This window comes from Monodelphis domestica, chromosome 1, assembly GCF_027887165.1.
Source record: "Monodelphis domestica isolate mMonDom1 chromosome 1, mMonDom1.pri, whole genome shotgun sequence".
Taxonomy (NCBI): domain Eukaryota; kingdom Metazoa; phylum Chordata; class Mammalia; order Didelphimorphia; family Didelphidae; genus Monodelphis; species Monodelphis domestica.
This window is the reverse complement of record NC_077227.1, coordinates 566,268,201-566,285,761: the sequence shown is the minus strand read 5'-3', so window position 1 is coordinate 566,285,761 and position 17,561 is coordinate 566,268,201.

Below are 17,561 nucleotides of genomic sequence, written 5' to 3'. Positions count from 1 at the left end.
ATACTCCACCATCTTCCCACCCACATTAGTTATGCTGTGAAAGAATATTTATATACAACCAAAACCCACAAATAAAATTAAAAGTAGTATGTTGTCCTCTGCATTCAGATTATATCATCTCTTTTTGGGGGGTCAATAATATTCTTTGTCTTAAATCCCTCAGACAGGTCTTAGTTCATTATATTGCTGATAATAGCTGTTTTTCAGGTAATCATGATACAATATTGATGTTACTCTGTACAAAGTATTCCTTGTTCTGCTCACATCATTCTGCATCAGTTCATGTAGGTCTTATAGGTTTTTCTGAAGTCATCTAGTTAATTATTTGTTATAATGCGGAAGTTTTCATTCACAATCAGATACCACAATTTATTCAGCCATTTCCACAAAGAGAACTGCTATGAACATCTTTATATAAATAGGTACCTCTCATTTTTATCCCCTTAAAGCTATTATCGGATCAAGGGATACACACAATTTCATAACCATTTGGACATAGTTCCAAACTGTCCTCCAGTATTGTTGGATCATTTCACAAGTCTAATAACAATATTCCAACTTTGTCACAGTCCATCCAAAATTTTTCATCTTCCTTTACTATCTATCAACTTAGACAATCTGATAAGATTTGAGGTGGTACCTCAGAGTTGTTTTAATTTGCATTTCCCTCATTGTGATTTATAATTTTCATATGCTAAAGATAACTGATTTTTTTCATCTGAAAATTTCCTGATCATATTTATAAATTGGTGGATGATGTAATCTGATAAATTTGACTCAGTTTTCTATATCTTTGAAAAATGAAGGTTTTATTAGAGAAATTTACCATAAAAAAGACCCGTTCCTTGTTCCACTTTTAATACTGGTTCCATTGATTTTATTTGAACAAAATCTTCTTTATTTAATATAAAAAATACCTATTCATTTTACATCTTATACTGCATATTCTCCTTCATCTTATTTTCCCCATATCTCCTGCTCTTTATACCTCTTTTCATTATGGATTAATTTAATTTCTAGTAATCCTCTTGTTGAAAAATATCAGGATAGTTCTCTTTGATGATTTTTGTATTATGCTTTCAAGGGGTTTTTTTTCCACATAGCTTTTGACTACCCTAATGATTCTTAAATTATCTCTTCTAGATAAATTTACACATCAGTTGTTTTTCCAATTAGAAATTACATATTTTCTCTTTTTTCATTCTTTTTCATTTGTTTTACTATTCTTTGATTTCATGAAGCCATTAGCTTCCAGTTTTCATATTCTAAATTTTAATTATTTTCTTCAGTGAGCTTTTGAATTTCTTTTTCCATTTGATTAATTTTACTTTTTTAAAAGGTTCTTTTCTCCACTGAATTATTGTACTTCTTTTTCCATTTAACCAATTCTGTTTTTAAAGAATTCATCTTTTCAAGGGTTTTTCTGGCTCTTTTACCATTTGGCCAATTTTGCTTTTTTATGGTATTTTTTTTCTTCTTGTATCCTTTTAATTTTTCAATTTTTTCCTTATTTTTCCTTTAACTCTTTCATCAGGTTTTTGACATTTTTTGGAATTCTTTCAGAGCCTCAGATCAATTCCCATTTTCCTTTGTATGTAGTTCTCTGATCTCATTATGTCCTTCTGAGTTTTTGCCTTGATTCCATGACAATATTTTAAAAGTTGGATTTTTTGTGATTCCTTTTTCCTAGACCTTTTCTTGACTTTTATGTTTATCTTAAAGATAGGATATTTTCTTTGGATAGAGGAGGCAGCCTATCGAACTTCAGTATTTTCATTCTATTACTCTCAGCTCTAGTTCTGGGTTTCTGCAAGGTTCAATTCTCTCAAGGTGGTATGATATACTCTGGGCTGAGAGCTATAGAAGTCACCTTCCAAAGCTGATTCTGTCTCCTTTAGGCCTGCTGTTTGTTTGTAAAGGCAGGCACCCATTACTGGGGTTCAAGACCTCACTGTAGACCTTCACTAGCCAGATGCTCTGGGAGAGTTATTATTGAGGAGATATAATTATTCTGATAGGCATTAAAATTATATTTCTTGTTGCAATTCTACTCACAAGAAAAACTAAAACTACTCATTCTTTATTCACTTCTCTGAGGAAACCATTTGAGTATGAGGCAAATATCTTATGAATTAGTTCCAAACAGTACTATTTCCATCTGCTTTCCTTAGCTGAGTATTCTTTTACTTTGATAAGTTTATGGCAAAAAAATAAGAAAAGAAAAGCTAGCAATAAAAGGAAACAAAGGGGAAATGAATCTGAAATTTTATGACAATATTAGTAAGAGTCTTGGTAAAAAAGGATATTTGGGAGGTGAAAATCCAGCAGTACAGCATAGTTTCTTCAGCATAAAATTGGCAAATAAGTATTTGTCAGTTGACTGAAAGAAAAAATGTTTTTGATTATTTGTCTGTTTTTTACATTAAACTACTCAGTTAGCTCCCTTCCTCTTTCACCTCTTCCCCATTAGAGAAAGTGACATTTGGGAAAAAAGATATAGCTATATACAAATCTATGTCTTACTAATGTTTATATTTCATTTCTTCCTCTAGAGGTGGATATATACAAGTCATTTTAAAAAAAAGTATTTCTCTTATTATATATGTCCAGCTCATTTCACTCATTTCATATAGATATTCTCATGTTTTGTACTTTTTCCCAAACCAACCTGTTCATCATTACTTATTGCATAGTAGTATTGTATAAATGGAGATTTTGAGCCTTTGGACTTCATCCCCCAGAAGTCCTTTAGTATTTTCCAAAATTCCCTTTTCTTTCATCCCCTCATTTTGCATGATTGTGTTTAAGTGGCTGTAACTCCTCCCTCTTCCTCTCTTGGACCTGTGACAGGCTGAAGTCAGGCAATTATTTTGTTTTAGTTATTATTAATTAAAAAATTTATAAAATATAATATTGAATTATTATTATTATTAATTTTAAAACCCACATTTTGGCTTACCACAAAGTGATTATGAATTCTCAACAATTTTTGAGCAGATAACCTTACAGTAAAGATAGTAAGTTTGCCCCATTGCTGCCCATCACAAGGCTCTGGCTGCACTCCTGCCCCACCCTGAAGTTTCTCCTGTTCATCTGCTTGACCAGAATTTCATACCACTCTCCACCCAGCTTGGAGCCTCCTCTTGCCAACATCAGATCCGCTACAAGAGCCTGCCAATCCCAGCCATTTTTTTCCACAGAGTGATGTATAAAAATCTTTCTGCTCCAATCCCTTTCCACACTCCATGTGTGTGTTTCTAGCCTGCCATAGCCATTTTTCAGCATAGAGAAAAGAACCCCACACCTTCTAATTTTCAAGCAGATTTTTTCTTAAGTTGATCTTGGACTCTTGGTTTAGAAGGCTGTTACTAAAGGTTTTTCACAGGGAGGGTTGTTAGTTCCAAACCAGTAGATTTAAAGTCAGTTTTGGGGGATAAGCCTGATTTCTATTCCTTCCTTCTCTTGAGCCAAAACACCAAAGAGAAGTATTATTCTCTCATATGCAAATACGCTATTGCTTTCCCTCAAAGTTTTTCTTCTTTCTGTTTACTCTATAAACAAACCCCATTCAGCAAATTTCAGGAAAAATGCTATTGCAAAGCATACTTGAAACTCTAAAACAATAGTTTGAGTTGGTAGAGCTAAAAAGTTCAATTTGGATCTGCTTAATTGTTTTCCTTGGAGTTTTTATTTTCATTGGCGATTTCCCACTTTATTTCCCTCTCCTCAAAAATATGCCACAAACTAGGCTTCTTATATACTACAAACCAACCTAAATATTTTGACAAAGTTCTAAAAGTCCTAAATGCTCTCAACATGCATAGTGGAGATTCTGCCTTCTGCTTATATGAGGAAATTCAGAACTCTGACAAACAAAATCTAAATGGATAATAAATATGGTGGGAGGAGAAGGAAACTTTAAAAAAAGATCTGGAAGTTTATTGCTAACTATGTTAAGTTTATTCTCCTCCTATAATATAGAACAAGTCTATTAGGATTGATAAAAAGGATTTTGACTGTACTGTCTGTACCTTCTCATTTGTTTATATTATTGTATTTACTGATTGCTTTAAGGTTTAATTTTTTAAAGTTTATCTGTATTAATTTAGACCATACTTTTCTGTAATACTGAATCATTTTAAGCTACTATGTTTTCCCTATATTGATCTTTACTTTGTACCTTTACCTCTGCTGAAGAACAAAATATCACTGTATAAACCCATGAACATCTTGCCTAAAACCTTTGCAAATTTTCACATAGATGCTGATGGATGGATTTCAACAAAACTGGTTAAATTGTGTGCAACCTTTGGAGAACTTAATAAACTAAAAATTTTAATGTTACTTCTAAGGGGTCTTCAGGAATAATTTTAGTAACTAGTGGTTTCTGAATGGAGGATTTTTAATATATTTATGTTTATATTATAAAGAATGTTGCATTAAAGGTAGAAAAATAAAGAAATGTTCCTATCAAGGTGTTTCTATGAATCAAGAAGCTGGAAAAAAGAGCTCCTTCAAAACTCTTCATCTTATTTTATTTCCAGTAGAACAGATTTCTTGATGATGTTCTAGACCCACATGAGTTTTACTTTCTTTAAAAATATATTTGCCAATATTGAAAGATTTCCTACATCTGTAAAAATTGTGACAAATATCCATAAGTTCATAGGTTTTTTTTCTTTTATGTCATACAGCAACTTATGTGAAATATGATGGTGGGTTTTTTTCTATTTTAATTAACTGGGCTATTATGAATTTGGGGAACTTTGGTACTTCTTTGAATGTATATTATCTACTGTGTTACTGCTTTATTCTATTCTGAAAATCATTTTGTACTAGCATATGGCTGACAGTGTCACTGATTTTAAGCTATATATATATTTTTTTTTATTTTTAAAACTTTTTATTGTTGTTTTTCCTTGCATGTGCAATATAGTATCTGAGTTTTATTTTGTCTCTCATTTTTGTATTTGAAGCACATCAACAGTATTGAGAAGAAGTATTGAGAAGATTTTTCTTTATTTTTTTTAGTAATATAAGTTTTAAATACATTTGTTCTAATATTAATGCATGCTCAAAAAGCTTTAGACTATAAAAGAGGTGCCATTGATTCTTTAAAAAGATTATGGGATTTGCTTCATGATTCTGTCTGATTCTAGAAGAAGGGAACATACAAAAGAGCCACTGTAAAGTGCTAAGGAAACATAGAGCACCTGCATAGTGCCTACGAAACACATGGTCAAAGAGACCAGATCCCAGTGGGAGTGATGCAAAGACAAGAGGACTTGAACTTGTTTGGGTTTCAAAGTTGTGGCTGTTTAACAGGTGCTAAAGGCAGATCTTCCTTGTCCCACATTCTACCAAGTATTTCAAATTTGGCTCCTACCTGGCTCCTATAATCTAGTCCCTTTTCTGTCTTTCATGTTGTGGCACACTTTCTGTAGTCCTGGCTTCTGATTGGGTGAATGCCTAATAGCTTAAATAATTTTAACTGGGCCCTGATTCAAGGATCTGTTATAGATTTGTTTTTCCTTTACTTAGATTTTTTAGACATAAGACTTTTATATTTTGTATTTCATCCACAAGTTATTTTTCTCTTTTATTTGAATTTTCATGTTTTTTTATTTTCTTTTGCAAATTGATTCATATACCTCATAACTCAGTCATGCATCCCTGAGAGATCCCTGTGTTTGTTATTATTCACCTCAGGTGGGCCAAGTTATTGTTGTGAACTTTATTTAAATTTGAGCAAATTTAGGATGAGAAACTTGCTACCTCCCAGAATCCAGAATACGCCATGAAGAGAGGTGCCTGCAGAGAACACATGCTGCACCAGAAGATCTAGAGTGAACTTTGGGGATATGATTGAACTATGGGGCATTTAAATGCCTTTGTTTTGAATATATACTCTTATACCAAAGAGGACTGCCCCTAAAGTGACATTCTGTCAACCTTGTAATCATTGGGTTACTTCACTTTTCCTTTTATCCACAAATTATTGCAATTTTTAAGTTGATTATGTTTCCATGATGCTTTTGGCGAAACTGGTTTCCCAATAGGATCACAGGGGGATGTGTATAAATGGAGATTTTTGAGCCTTTGTACTTCATCCCCCAGAAGTCCCTTATTATTTCCCAAAACTCTTTTTTGCTGCATCCCTACATTTTGTGTGATTATATTTAAGTGGCTCTAATTCCTCCCTCTTCCTCCCTTGGACCTGTGATCAGGCTGAAGTCAGGCAGATCTTTTGCTTTAGCTATTTTTATTAATGAAACTTTATAAAATAAAATATTTAGTTATTGATTATTAATTTTACAACCCACAGTATTCTATTACCACCATATGCCATAATTTGTTTAGCCATTCCCCAATTGATGGACATTCCTTTAATTTCCAGTTCTTTAATACCACAAAGAAAGCTCCTATGGATTAATAAAGAAGGTCCAGATCTGGTTGACCTAGCAGAGAACAAAAGAAGACTAGGAAAATTATCAGAGTCCCAAGCTTCCAAATGAGAGAAGCCTCAAAAGTAGCTTCTCCCACATGCCAATGATTTCTTATAAATACAGAACATAACAGGAGACAACTTCCCTCTCAAGGAGAAATCAAATATTACAAATTCTACAAGGACATTCTGAAACTCACAATCTCATTCACTACAGTACAAAAATTTTGTCAACCTTTGAAAAGGTGTCACTATAGCTCTCTACTAGTGATTACCACAACATTATTATCTAAGGTCAACCAGGCTTCTACAGCAACTGCAAATGTATTTCATCATATAGTCTTCTTTGCTACCTTTGAAAAATAAGTGTTTTCTGATACTGATAATAAATACTGCCATTTACATGCCAAATAAGTCCCCAGATCTTTTTCTTTCCATTTGGTTCTTTCTCTTCTGCCCTATCCTCTTTAACCATGACTTTCAGGTAGTCCAATAATTCTTAAACTTTCTCTCTTAGATCTATTTTCCAGGTGAGTTGTTTTCAATGAGAGATTTCATATTCTCTTCTAATTTTTCATTCTTTTGACTTTGTTTTGTTGTTTCTTGATGTCTTGTGAAATCATTAGCTGCTATTGGTGCAATTCTAATTTTGAATGACTGAATTTCTTCCATGACCTTTGAATCCTCTTTTTCTATTTTGTCCATTCTACTTTTCATGATACTAATTTCTTCATTGGATTTTTGGTATCTTTTTTTCTTTTTGCATTACTTTGGCTTCTTTTCTTCATTTTTCTTCAACTTGTCTTATTTTATTTTTTATTGCCTTTTTAGATTTTCCTGACTTTGAGACCAATTCCAATTTTTTTAAGTGTTGAACATGGTTGCTTGAATCTTATCAACCTTTATTGGTTCAGTTCTTTGATATTTGTCTCCATGGAAATTTTAGAGGGTTAAAGCGCATTTTTTTTTGCTGTTTGCTCATTTTTCCAGCCTTGTTTTACTTGTGGACTGGGAATTCTCACAGCTGTCAGTGATTCTGTTTCCTCAACTGCAGCTTTTCAGGACTCCATATTGTGAGATATTTTGCCCTAGGGCTACAACTTTATCTCAGCAGGTCTTCTGGATATCACTGTGGGCTGATGCTAGGATTTGGGACTTCAAGAAGTGGGTCTGAGGTGCCCTTTTATTGGTGAAGCAGGTGCCTCAGGACTCTAAAGTAACCCTACACCCCAGATAGAGAACCTGGTGCAGTAGGTGGGAGGGGAAGGGGTCATCAGGACACCTCTGTGCATAGTTTTGCTTCCAGCTCACTCTTATCACCTGAAAATCAATTGTATATACCTACCCTTCAGGTTGTGTTCAGTGGGAGAGAGCACTCATTCATTCCAGCCTGCCATTGGTCTTTGACTCATGTCAGAACTCCTGGGTGGACCTCAATTAAATGATGTAGAGTGAAAGGAGGAAAACCAGAATACTGACTGTGAATTTCAAAACTATTCCACCCTAATCAGACCATTCTTTAGAAGATCTGATTTAGCTATTTCCTGATCAATAACAATAGAGATACTTGGAATAACAGAATCAGGTCTTGGAAACCCACATTCCCCACCCAACTCAGTGTAACAAGATTAGGAAGGGCTGCATCAAACTCAAGATTTAATTATTTGAGAAAATGGCCTTCAACAGACATATGCAAATAAAGAACAGACCTCTGGGTGGTCCTAAGTCAAGCTTGAGCCACCACTGAGGCATGTGAGATGCAGGAAGTGAGGTAGAGAACAGCCCCTAGAGTTCTCAGAACTTCCTGTGAGGAGGGCAAGAGTTCAGTTAAATTCTGGAGCTTGAGGTTGGAGGAGCCCTGCAGACTGCTTTCCTTCAAATTGATCACGTGAATGATAAGGACTGACCCCTTTCCCTGCCTTGGCTCTACAAGGCCTTAAAGCTTGCGTTGGCTCAGCCTGATCCAGAGTGGTTCTGAGTTAAACTCATTTTCTTCTCTCCCTCTTTCCTTCTCTCCCTCTTTCCTTCTCTCCCTCTATTATTTTCTTCCTCCTGTTGTAAATAAATCACCATAAAAATTTGGCAGCTGACTTGGGTATTTTATTATTTGGCATTTCCCTAGGCGACCATTTAAATTTCAGTTTTTTTCAGTCTCAACTATAATTTTAACTGTTATAACACAGAAAGTAAAACATTGTGGAACAATCCAATGTAATGGACTTTGCTACTAGTAGCAATGCAACAAACCAGGACACTCCTGAAGGGCTTATGTGAAGAAAGAATGCTATTCATATTGAGTGAAAAAACTGTGGGAGAAGAAATACAAAAGCCAAACATATGACATCACCTATCAAAAGTATATATGGGTATGTGATTCAGGGTTTAGGCCTTAAAAATCACTCTATAGCAAAAATAAATAACATGGGAATAGGTATCAAGTGAGAACAATTATACAACCCAGTGGAATTAATTGTTAGCTCAGGGATGGGGGAGGGAAAAGAGGTGGTAAAAGTCATGAATCACGTAACCATGGAAAAATATGTTAAGTTTTAAAAAAGAAGAAAAAAAGAAAATGTGGGCTGGATGCCTGTTCTGTCTACAATTGTGGTGAAAGAATAGAAAGAGCAAGAAATAAGTGACTAATGAGTGTGTTTGGGTCCCTATCAACTGTGGTCACTCAGAAGAGAGTGGAGTCTCTGGTTGTTGCCAAAAGAGGAGGCACACTAGCTGTTTGCAGTTACAATAGCAAAATGATCTACAGATTCTTATTGGAGCACCTGAGGTCAGTCAAAGACTGGGGCTTGAGTGGGGGCTTCTGGACTTTAAAAACACAATTATTAAATAGGGCCCAAAAAAATTAACACATGCAAAAATCCTAAAACTTGAAATAACATATTTCAACAGAATAAAAATCCTGTAACTTCAGAAAAATCTAATAATTAAGTTCATTGCCTGGCTACTAAAATTAAAAACAAACAAATAAATAAATAATGATCAAACAAAGGAGAAAGAACCCAACTATAATAGCTATTATGAGGACAAAGAACATCTTGGCTCAAACTCAGATACAGTGAAATAAAAAAAAAAACCTATTTCAAAAATTTCAAAAGCAGTAAGGAAATACAACAAACAATCATAAGCTCAAAAAGGGCCTTTGTAAGAGCTTGTAAAATACATAAAAAACTCAATGAGGTGAAGTTAAGATGGCATAGTAGCAGGAGCCTTCTGAATCTCCTTCCATCCAATTATTACAAAGGATCTCAAAAGGACAGAAATCAAAAATCAAAGAAGTAAAGGGCCTCTTCCATGGGACACAGTCTTAAAGGTAGGCAGTTTTTAGGGAATCCCATGCTATAAGGGGGCAAAACTGCACATATCAAAGCACAAATTGATCACACCTCCCCCAAACCACCTACACCAGAGTCAGAGCAAGGGCCCAGGAAATCTCTAAATTGTAAGTAGCTGGCTGAAAGCACCACAGATTTATCCCCTGAGGGCAGTGCAAGGCCTTGGCAGAGAGACATGAGACCTGAGGCTAAAGAGTGTGGAGCCTGGGTAATGGAACACAGAGCTTGGAAAAGGGCAGGCCTGGACACAGCTAAGACATCAGGGGCAAACCAAGCACATACTACACAAAGAACCTTACATTACCTGTCCTCACTCAGGCTTCTTACTGGTGAAGGAAAGATACTAACAAGGCAAAGGCTTGTAAGACAGAAGCTAAGAAATCAATGAATATGCAGGAACCCAAATCTATGAGCAGAAAAAAAAATTGACCCTGGATAATTTCTATGGGAAAAAAAAGATCAAAATGCAGAAGCAATAACAGAGAGTGACAAACAAGAAAACATATCCAAAATATTCCCCCAAAATGAAAATTGGTCATAACCTCTGGAAGAACTCAAAAAGGATTTCAAGAACTGAGTAAGAAAGATAGAAGAAAAATGGTAAGAAAGGTGGGAAAAAAGAAATGAAAGTAAGACAGAACAAAAATAACAGCTTAAAAGACAAAATTGCCCATATGGAAAAAATAGATACAGAAATAAATTGAAGGAATAAGCAAATTGGAGACCAGAATTAACCTGTTGGGAGCAAAGAAAAGTAGGATAGACCAAACTAAAAAGGAAAATCAAAAGATTATAGCTGAAAATCAGTCTTTAAAGACCTGAGAAATTGGATAAATAGAAGCTAATGAACTCACAAGACAGCAAGAATTAATAAAGTAAAATTGAAAGAAGGAAAAACAGAAGGAAACATTAAATATGTCATGTCATTGAAAACACAAAACACCTAGAAAACAGATCTAGGAGAGACAATGTAAAAATTATTGGTCTAATGGAGAGTCTAGAACAAAATAAAAGCCTTGAAATTATATTACAAGAAATTATTTATTAAAATGCCCTCATATTCTTGAACAAGAGGGGAAAATGAAATTAAATAATCCACAGATCACCCCATACATTAATTCCCTAAAATATAACTCCCAGAAAAGTTATAGCAAAATTCAAGAACTTCCTGGTCAATGAAAAAATATTGTAAGCAGCCAGAAGGAGACAATTCAAATATCAAGGAGTCCCAGTCAGGATTACACAGGATCAGGAAGCCAGCACACTAAAGAATTACGAGGTATGGAATATGAGATTCAGGAAAGGAAGAGAATTAGGTCTATGACTAAGAATCACACAACCTGAATATATAATTTCAAAGGAAACTATGGATATTTAACAAATTGAAGATTTCTAAGATTTCTTAACGAAAAAAAAAACTAAAAGGAAAATTCAATTCCCAAATACAAAATTCAAGATAACCATAAAAAGGTTAAGAAAGAGGGAAAGAGCTTCAGTAAGGCCAAATTGATTATATTCCTATAGGGGAAATAATATATGTAACCCTTTAAATTGTTTTCATTAAAGACAGAAGAATTATTCATAGGTAGAGGCTATGGTATTAAGTTGTTGAAGATGATATGCAAAAAAAGGGAGGGGACAAAAATGAAGATTGTACTGAGAAAAACTTGAAGGAACAAGAAAAATAAGATGCATTACACCACATAAAGAAGCATTTGGTGCAGGGGGAGGGAATATACTATTATAATAAGGGGAGAAAGAGACTGGTAATAGGTAATATTTAAACGTTAGTCTTGGTAGAATCAATTCTGAGAGGGAAGAACATCCAGATCTATTGGAATATAGAATTCTCTTAATCTATGGGGAAGTTGAGAGGGAATAAGATGTGGCAGCTGATTAGTAGACCTCAAAAATAAATAAGAAGGGAATAAGAAGGGAGGGGGCATAAAAGGGAATTTTTTGTTCTCTTTGAGTTTACACTTGTGAAAGGGAATCCTTTATTCTCTTTGCCTATTTATAGCTAATACATTGGTTAACAATAACTTAAGTACCTCACTAGATTGTGAACACAGGATTAACTCTCATTTGTCTACCTTTTGATTGAATCAATACAAGCTTAAAATAGGAGGAAGAGCTCTCAAACCACTGAGTGAATTCATACCCACTTAGTGCTAGGTGAGAAGCAAGCAAGATACTTGGAAGAGCTCCACCCCTTTTTAAAACTCAATCAGTCAGAAATTTGTTCTTTTAAGAATTCACAAGAGAGGGTCAATTGGTATATGATTGGGGATATAGACTCTAAATGATCACCCTAGTGCAAATATCAATAATATGGAAAACCCAGAGGAATTGCACGTCGACTATGGTAGTGGGCTTGGGAGAGGGCTGGAAAAGAACATGAATCTTGTAAGCATGAAACTATATTTTAAATTAATTAAGTAAATAAAATTTAAAAAGAAAAGAATTCATGAGAGTTCACACCCTCAGAAACTGTGAATTCCTTGGCCAATGGTAGACAATTTTGGAACCTATGATTGGTCACTATGAAGATGGGCAGAGAAAAGGAGTCACCAGAAAAGAAAGCTCTGAACTCAGTGTGGAGTATTAGACATGGAGAAGATTGTCTGAAGACATTGTCTTCTGAAGATAGCCTTCTAACTGTGGAGAATTTTTGAGGGAGCTTGCTGGAGACTGAGGCTTGGATTGTGGGTTTGAAGCTCAGCTTCAACTTAGACTCTGACTCCTGGACTACTTTGTTGGGTGAATGAAAGGATGAGTAGTTTCCTAGTTTCCTAAGAGACTAGCTTCCATATTGGAGGAGGGCACATGGTTATTCACCATCAGCCTTCCTAGTTGAGCGGTTCTTAATTATTTCCTCTCTATTTGTAAATATTTTGGTAAATAAACTTTTGACTTGACATATAATAATTTCAGTGACCATGCAATTTCATATAATTTAAGTCCAACCATTAAACTTAACCTTTAAAGGGGTGTAAAAGAAAGTAAAATAAGAGTGGGGAAAAGGGGGGATTGATTAAAAGAAAAACACTGGAACAGAAATAGTGAAAGAAGAAAGGGCAGGTCTAAAAGAGGAAATCAAAATGATGGGGAATACACAGCTTATAATCATTACTTGGAATGTGAATGGGATGAACCACACATAAAAGGGAAGCAAATAGTAGAGTGAATTTAAAACCAAAATCCTACCATACGTTGTCCACAAGAAACACACATGAGGCAGGTAGACAGACACAGAGTAAAGGTAAAAGGCTGCAGCAAAGTCTATTGGGTAACAACTGAGAAAAACAAGCCAAGAGTCCCAATCATGATATCTGAAAAAGCCAACATAAAAATAGATCTGATTAAAAGAGATAGGGAAGGTAATTGTATCCTGATACAAGGCAGTATCGGCAATGAAGAAATATCAGTATTCAAAATGTATGCACCAAATAGTATAGTGTCCATATTTTTAAAGGAGAAACTATTAGAGCTCAAGGAGGAAATAGGTAGTAACACTATATTAGTGGGAGACCTGAATCTTCCTCTATCAGATCTAGATAAATTAAATCAAAAATTAAATAAGAAAGAGATTTGAATGAAATCTTGGGAAAAATGGAGGTAATAGATATATGGAGAAAAATAAATAGGGATAAAAAGGAATACAGTTTCTTTTCAGTAGCACAAGGTACACTCACAAAGATTGACCATGTACTAGGAAATAAAAAACATTGCAAACAAAAGCAGAAATAATAAATGCAACTTTTTCAGATAATAATGCAATAAAAATTATAATTTGTAAGGGTTCATGGAGATAGAAATCAAAAATCAATTGGAAATTAAATAATATGATTCTCCAAAATTGATTGGTTAAAGAATTAATCATAGAAACAATGATTTCATTTAAGGGAATATCAATGAGGAAAGAACATATCAAAATTTTGGAAGAATTTTTGGAAGAATTTTGAAGAAGCAGTACTCAGGGGAAAATCTGTATCCCTGAGTGCCCATATTTCCAAAAAAGAAAAAAAGGAGATTAGCAAATTGACCATGCAACAAAAAAATTTGAAAAAGAACAAATTAAAGACCCTCATATAAAGACAAAAATCAAAACCCTAAAAATCAACAGGGAAATTAATAAAATTGAAAGTAAAAAAATATTGAACTAATAAATAAGACTAGGAGCTAGTACTTTGGAAAAACAAATAAAATAAAGTCTTCATAACCTGTTTAAGAAAACGAAAGAAGAGAACCAAATTAACAGTTTCATGAATGAAAAGGGAGATATCACCTCTAATGAAGAGGAAATTAAGGTAATTTTTAAGAACTCTTTTGTCCCATTATATGGCAATAAATATAGCAATCTAGGTGAAATGGATGAATATTTTAAAAGTAAAAGTTGCATAGATTAAAAGAAGAAAAAAGAGAATACTTAAATAATAACATATAAGAAAAAGAAATTAAATGACACATCAAATAATTCCCTAAGAAAAAATTCCCATGGATTCACAAGTTAATTCTAGAGCAAACATTTAAGATCAATTAATCCTGATACTCTACAAACTATTTGACAAAATATGCAAAAAAAAAGGGTCTTACCAAATTCTTTTTAAGTACTGTATTGATTACCAAGTCAGGAAGATCAAAAACAGAGAAGAAAAACTATAGACCAATACCCTTAATGAACATAAATATAAAAATATTGAATAAAATACCAGCTAAAAGGCTACAACAAGTTATCCCAAGGACTATTGACTATGACCAAGTGGGATTTATACCAGGAATGCAAGGATGATTTGATATTATGAAAACCATCCAAATAAGTGACCATATAAACAATCAAACAAATAGAAATTGCATAATCATCTCAATAGATGCAGAAAAAAAAGCTTTGATAAATTACAACACCCATTCCTATTGAAAACAAGAGTAAGTACAGGAATAGAAGGGTCTGTCATTAAACAGTATTTATTTTAAATCATCATCTAATATTATCTGCAAAGGGGATAAATTAAATGCCTTCATAATAAGATCAGGAATGAAGCAGGGATGCCAATTATCACCACTAATATTTAATATTGTTCTAGAAATTCTAGCAGTAGCAGTTAGGGAAGAAAAAGAAATTGAAGGGGTGAAAGTAGGCAATGAGAAAACTAAACTATCACTCTTTTCCAATGACATGATGGTATACCTAGACAATCCAAGAAAATAAACTAAAAACTGATAGAAGCAAACAATAACTTTAGCAAAGTTGCATGGTACTAAATAAACTTGCATAAATCATCATCATTTTTATATGTTTCTGACAAAACCCAGCAGCTGAAGTTAGAATGTTCCATTTAAAATTACTCTGGACAAGATAAAATACCTGGGAATCCACTTGCCAAGACAAATTCAGGAATTATATGAACATAACTGTAAAACACTCTTCACACAAATAAAATTAGGTCTAAACAATTCAAAAAGCATCAATTACTCATGGGTAGAGTGAGCTAATATAATAAAATGACAATCCTACCTAAATTAATTTACTTATTCAGTGCCATACCTATCAAACTGCCAAAACACTTTTTTATAGACTTAGAAAAACATATGAAAAAATTCACCTGGAAGAGAAAAAGATCAAGAATATCAAGGAAAATAATGAAAAATAAATAGGAAGGATGGAGGCCTAGATATGCCATATCTCAAACTATACTATAAATCAGTGATCATCAAAACTATATGCTACTGACTTAGAGATAGAAGGGTGGACCAATGGAATAGACCTGAAGTAAATTACAGCAGCAAGATAGTGTTCGATAAACCCAAATATCCCAGCTTTTATGACAAGAATCCAGTATTTGACAAAAATTGCTAGGAGACGCAGAAACAGTATGGGAGAAGTTAGACATAGATCAACATCTTAAACCCTCTACAAAGATTTATTCATAATGGGTAAATGATTTGAATAAGAAGAGGAAAATCACAAATAAATTAGGTAAACATAGAATAGTATATCTGTCAGACCTATGGGAAAGGAAGGAATTTAAGACCAAAGAGGAGAAAGAGAGTACTACAAAATGTAAAATGAATAATTTTGATTGTATTAAGTTAAAAAGTTTCTGTATTAACAAAAGCAAAGAAACCAAAATTAGAAGGGAAGTAGCAAATGGGGAATTTTTTTTATAACACAAACTTCTGACAAAGGTCTCTCTTCTCAAATTTATAAGGAGCCAAGTCAATTGTACAAAAAATTAAGCCATTCCCCAATTCACAAATAATCAAGGGATATAAATAGGTAGTTTTCAGATAAAGAAATCAAAACCATAAATAAGCACATGAAAAACTGTTGTAAATCTCTCATAATAAGAGAAATGAAAATCAAAACAAAGCTGAGAATATGGCAAAATCTGGATATTAATGCATTGCTGTTGGAATTTTGAATTGATCCAGCCATACTGGAAGGCAATTTGTAATTATGTGCAAAGGGCTTTAAAAGAATGCCTGACCTTTGATCAAACCTAACCACTGCTGGGTTTGTGCCCCCAAAGAGATAATCAGGAAAAATACTTGTACAAAAATATTTATAGCCTTGCTCTTGCTTGAAAAAATGAAAACTGAATAGGTGTCCCTTGATTGGAGAATGGCTAAAGAAATTGTGATATATAATGGTGATGGAATACTATTGTGCTGTAAGGATTGGTGATTTGGGGGATTTCCATAAGAACTGTGAGAACATCAATAAATTGAAGCAGAATGAAAATAGCAAAAGCAGAAGAACATTATACACAGAAAGTAAAACATTGTGGAACACTCCGATGTAATGGACTTTGCTACTAATAGCAATACAACAAGCCAGGATACTCCTAAAGGACTTATGTAAAAGAATGCTATCCACATTGAGAGAAAGAATTATGGGAGCAGAAATTCAAAAGCCAAACACATAACATCAACTATCACATATATATATATATATATATATATATATATATATATATATATATATATATATATATATCAGTATGTGATTTGCAGTTTAGCCCTTTTAAAAAAATGCTATATAGCAAAAAATGAGTAATATGTGAATAGATGTCAAGTGACAACAATTGTACAACGCAGTGAAATTGCTGGTTGCCTCTTGGAGGGGGGAGAAAAGAGTGGAGGGAAAGAAAATGAATCATTTAAATATGAAAAACCATTTAAAAGTAAATCTATAAATAAACTCAATGAGAGAGATAAAGGAAATTTTAGGGAAAAAATAAAAATAATGCAAAAAATTCTAGAAAATTATGAAAGATCCCCTAAATTCAAAATAAGATCCAGAAACTTATAGGAGAAATAATGTATTAAGAATTAAAATTGGACAAAGAGAACACAACAAGAAATAATAACACAATAATCAAAGGAATGTAATAATAGAAGTGAATATGAATCATCTTATCATAAAAACAATTGATTTGGAAAATAGATCAAGGAGAGACAATATGAGAAAAGTTGAACTCCTGTAAAATTAAAATAAAAAAAAGAGTTTATACAGCATAGTCCAAGAAAAATGAAGGAAACCTGTCCAAGTTTTTTTCAGAAATAGAGGGCAAAATAGAAATTGATAAAATACACCAATCACCACCTCAAAGAGAGCCAAAAAATGAAAATGCACAGGATCAGTGCTAAGTTCTTTAGCACCCATGTTAAAGAGAAAACACTACAAGCAGCAAGAAAATAAAATTAACACTATAGACCTATACTCAGAATAACATAAGACTTAGCAGCCCCAACATTAAAATGACACA